This window comes from Festucalex cinctus, chromosome 12 (genome assembly GCF_051991245.1).
Source record: "Festucalex cinctus isolate MCC-2025b chromosome 12, RoL_Fcin_1.0, whole genome shotgun sequence".
NCBI classification, from domain to species: Eukaryota; Metazoa; Chordata; class Actinopteri; order Syngnathiformes; family Syngnathidae; genus Festucalex; species Festucalex cinctus.
The window spans coordinates 6,442,615-6,447,986 of NC_135422.1; positions in this window are offsets into that span (position 1 = coordinate 6,442,615).

The following is a 5,372-nucleotide window of genomic DNA, read 5'->3' on the forward strand; positions in this document are numbered from 1 at the left end:
GCGAGGGACACGTAAGTAACAAAAGACACTTGCAAAAGGCAAGGAGGAATTGGGAAACACAAAACTCCCGCAAAAGGCAGGGAACACGAATGTAACAAAAAGCGCTTGCAACTGCAAGGAAAACTAACATAACCAAAATCGCTTGCAAACGGCAAGGAGAACTAACGTAACAAAAAACACTTGCTAACAGCAAGGACATGAAAAACATAACTCACTTGCAACCGGCAAGGACGACACGAAATGTACACAGAATCAATCAACACGAGTATATCAAACAAAAGGCGACGCGGAAACACACACGTGAATACAAGTAAACTAAAGACGACGGCAGATTCAAAAAACTTTTACCAACAGGAAAACGCGGAGAACACTTGGACACGGAGGTGAGCAAATAATAATCCGACAGCGTGCAGTGCTGCTCGGAGTCCTTTTAAAGTCTTGATTGCCAACTTGATGCAGGTGTGGGGCTGGGGAACGCCCCCCTCGTAATTGGCACTGAAAACACACACACACACACACACACACAAGAGCACAACAGGGCTGAGAACCGAACCATGACAGTACCCCCCCCTTAACGGACGCCCCTTGGCGGACCACCTGGTTTATCCGGGTGTGCTGCATAGAACGTGTCTAGCAAAGACGGGTCCAGGATCCAGGAGCGGGGGATCCACTGCCGCTCCTCAGGTCCGTAGCCCTCCCAGTCCACCAGGTACTGGAAGCCCCGGCCCCTGCGCCTCGAGTCCAAAATTTCCTTGACTGTGTAGACAGGGTCCCCATCAACCAACCGGGGAGGAGGCGGAGCTGGTGCGGGAGGATTCAGTGGGCTGGGGGTCACAGGCTTAAGGAGGGAGACGTGGAACACCGGATGCACTTTGAGGGAAGAGGGTAGCCGGAGCTTCGCTGTGACAGGGTTGATCATGGCAAGAATCTCGAACGGACCAATGAAGCGCGGACCCAACTTCTTGGCGCCTCCAGCCAGCCGCATGTCCCGGGAGGAAAGCCAAATCTTGTCCCCCGGCCGGTAGGCCGGCTCCGGCCGCCGCCGGCGGTCCGCTATTTCCTTGTTGCGGACCGCCGTGCGGGACAACGCAGCACGTGTTTCCCGCCACACTTTGTGGGCCCGACGCAGGTGCTGCTGGACTGTGGGAAGTTCTATGGAGCCCTCCTGTGAAGGGAACAGGGGTGGTTGGTACCCGTAGGCCGCCATAAATGGCGAGCGTCCAGTAGCCGATGAGGGCAAGGTGTTGGTGGCGTACTCAATCCAAGGTAGGTGTGTGGACCATGATTCGGGGTTGTTCAGGCACACACATCGGAGGGCCGCTTCTAGGTCCTGGTTGGCCCTCTCTGTTTGGCCGTTGGTCTGTGGGTGATATCCCGATGACAAGCTCGCTGTGGCTCCCAGCAGCTTACAGAACTTTTTCCAGACCTGGGAGATGAACTGCGGTCCACGGTCTGAGACCAAGTCCACGGGTATTCCATGAAGCTTAAAAACATGACGGGTGAGGAGTTGCGCCGTCTCCCAGGAGGACGGCAGTTTGGAGAGAGCGACAAAGTGAGTCATCTTAGAGAATCGGTCTATCACAGTCATAATCACCGTGTTCCCCCGTGACCTAGGGAGACCAGTGATAAAGTCCAGTGAAATATGGGACCACGGCCGCGATGGGATGGGGAGAGGCCGCAGTAGTCCCACCGGAGGCTGGTGGGAGGATTTCCCGCAAGCACAAGCGGTGCAGGCCTTGATAAACTCCGTGATGTCCTTTTTCATCTCCGGCCACCAGAACCGTTGGCCGATTAGGGCGAGAGTCCTATGAATACCCGGATGACAGGCGACTCTCGAATTGTGACCCCATTGCAGGACCTCCGCCCGCACTGGGTCCGGGACAAACAGTCTCCCGGCTGGGCAGTCCTCCGGGATGGTGATTCCCTCCAGTGCCTCCGTGACCCTCTTCTCCACTTCCCAGCATACCGCGCCCACAAAACAACGTCCTGGCAGAATAGGTTCCGTCCCCGTCTCGGGAGAAGCCACGTCATGCATTCGGGACAAAGCGTCCGGCTTCTGGTTCCGGGAACCCTGGCGGTAGTCCACGACAAAGTGGAATCGGGTGAAGAGTAGGGCCCAGCGTGCCTGTCTGGAGTTGAGTCTCCTAGCTGACCGGAGGTACGCCAAGTTCTTGTGGTCGGTCAGTACTTGGAAAGGTTCCTTTGCGCCCTCCAGCCAGTGTCTCCATTCTTGAAGCGCCAGGACGATCGCCAATAACTCCCGATTCCCCACGTCGTAGTTGCGCTCTGCTGGACTTAGACGCCTGGAGAAGAAGGCGCAGGGGTGGAGCTTCCCATCTTCTGGCGACCGCTGGGACAGGACCGCCCCCACTCCTGAATCCGACGCGTCAACCTCGACCACAAAGGGGAGATCAGTATTAGAGTGGATCAATACAGGTGGATGTATGAACAACTGCTTTAGTTCGGTGAAGGCCTTTTCGGCGCTAGGTGACCACCTAAACGGAACTTTACTCGACGTTAATTTTGTGAGTGGGGCGGCCCGTAAACTATAGTTCCTAATGAACCGACGATAAAAGTTGGCGAAGCCCAAAAACCTCTGCAACTGTTTACGAGTCTTGGGGCTCGGCCACTCGACCACGGCCCGTGTCTTAATCGGATCTGCTCGCAGTTGCCCCCCCTCAATAATAAAGCCCAGAAATTGAACCGACGTGGAGTGAAATTCACATTTCTCTGCCTTAACGTAAAGTCGGTTCTCCAAAAGGCGCTGGAGAACCAGGCGAACATGTTGTCGGTGCTCATGCTCGTCTCGCGAGAAGATTAGAATGTCATCTAAATAAACGAAGCAAAAAACATTCAACATGTCCCGGAGGACATCGTTGATCAGGCACTGGAACACCGCTGGAGCATTAGTTAACCCGAAAGGCATGACGCAATACTCGAAATGACCTAGGGGCGTCTTGAACGCGGTCTTCCATTCATCTCCTTCTCGTATTCGAACCAAGTGGTACGCACTTCGCAAATCTAACTTAGAAAAGATTCGAGCGGACTGTAACGGAGCGAAGGCAGAGTCCAACAGCGGAAGCGGGTACTTATTCTTTATCGTGATGTCGTTCAATCCCCGATAGTCAACACATGGACGAAGGGTCTTATCTTTCTTCTCAATAAAGAAAAACCCCGCCCCCACGGGTGATTTAGACGGACGGATCTGACCGTTGGTCAGCGAGCTCGAGATATACTCCCGGAGGGCTTCTTGTTCAGGCTGAGATACTTGATATAGGCGTGAACTCGGTAGTGGCGCATTGGGAATCAGCTCAATCGCACAATCGTATGGTCTATGGGGCGGCAACGCCTGGGCACGGTCCTTACTAAACACCTTTCCTAAGTCATGATACTCCTTCGGTACTTGATCGAGGCAAATCGCTTCGGGAGCCGGATGTACAGGCACCGCGATTGTCCCTTCTGCCGACCTTAAACAGTGGGCGTGACAGAAGGGACTCCAGTTTTCCAATGCGGGCTTATTCCAATCGATGTCGGGATTATGGGTCTTAAGCCACGGGAGACCCAATACTAGGGGAGCAGCACGGGAAGGCATAACAAAAAAGCTCCTTTTCTCGACATGATTCCCCGAAAGCCTCAAAGTCAGTGGACCAGTAACATGTCGAACCTGCGCCAGTAACCGCCCATCGAGGTCGAAAACCTCCTTCACCTTCTCTAATGGTTCCACCGGGCTCCCTAACGCCTCTACCACACACGGATCGACGAAGCAATCGTCGGCGCCCGAGTCTATGAGAGCCCTAATCTTAAGCTTCATGCCGCCGTCGGACAACTCCCCCGACAATTCTAACCGTCGAATATCTCGGCCCGACCTAATCGGCGGGCTGGGTTCGGTTCTCCCCGGTTGGTGCTTACCCTGGTTCAAGTCCGTTCCGAGCCCCTGGGTCTCGTCGGCACGTCCTCCCAGTCGGGTGGTCGGTCGCGTCCGGCGTGCTGGCTTCGTCGGGCATGCAGCCACCCGATGCCCTGGTTGCCCACAGTAGAGGCAGGCTCCTGTGACCCACCGACGGCGGCGCTCCTCGTGGTGCAGGCGTCCACCTCCGATCTGCATGGGCTCAGACGTGCGGTGGTCAGCGGCCGGCCCCTGCCGCTCACAAGCACGCTCTCGGTGCCGTTCTCGTAAACGGTTATCCAACCGGATGGTTAGCTCAATAAGTCCTTGAATCCGCTTTCAGCGGCCAAAATACGAAATGCAATCGAGTAATCAGCGACCGACCTTTCCCCTTGAACTAAATCTAATAACCGGCCTCCGGCCTCTCTCCCTTTGACAGGATGGTCAAACACACGTTGAAATTCAGAAACAAAATTCGGGAAAGAGGACCGAAGGTCCGGTCGAGAGTTGCTCACCACCATCGCCCACGTAGCGGCTTGACCAGACAGGAGACTCATAATGAAGGCTATCTTGGACTGATCATGAGCATAGGTATATGGTTGCTGGTCGAAAACAAGAGAACACTGATGCAGAAACTGACCGCAACCCCCAGGCTGTCCATCATAACGTGACGGGTGGGGCAAAACGGGTTCCCTAGGTGTAACCGGGAGTGCCGACATGGCTGTGTCTATTCGCGGAAGTTCCGGGTTTGGCACCTCGCGAGCACCGAACTGCAGGAGCCTGGCAAACAACTCCTCACACCGGTGAGCAAGCCTGCCCACCACCTCCTGGAGACCGGCTAATGCAACTTCGGTTTGCCCGACCCGTTGCCCCTGGCTGGCCAACGCCTTTCCCACCTTCTCTGAGTCTGCAGGATCCATGGTCGGATTATTCTGTAATGACTCGATTGAGTCGATAAAGAATTGATCCCAAACAGGCAGGCTCAGAGGAGGAAAACAATCTCGATTTATTGCTTTTGACAAACCGATGGCACAAAGCTTGCTCGCAGGCAAGACAACGGAATTTGCAACGATGCCCCTGCACACAGGCGAGGGACACGTAAGTAACAAAAGACACTTGCAAAAGGCAAGGAGGAATTGGGAAACACAAAACTCCCGCAAAAGGCAGGGAACACGAATGTAACAAAAAGCGCTTGCAACTGCAAGGAAAACTAACATAACCAAAATCGCTTGCAAACGGCAAGGAGAACTAACGTAACAAAAAACACTTGCTAACAGCAAGGACATGAAAAACATAACTCACTTGCAACCGGCAAGGACGACACGAAATGTACACAGAATCAATCAACACGAGTATATCAAACAAAAGGCGACGCGGAAACACACACGTGAATACAAGTAAACTAAAGACGACGGCAGATTCAAAAAACTTTTACCAACAGGAAAACGCGGAGAACACTTGGACACGGAGGTGAGCAAATAATAAT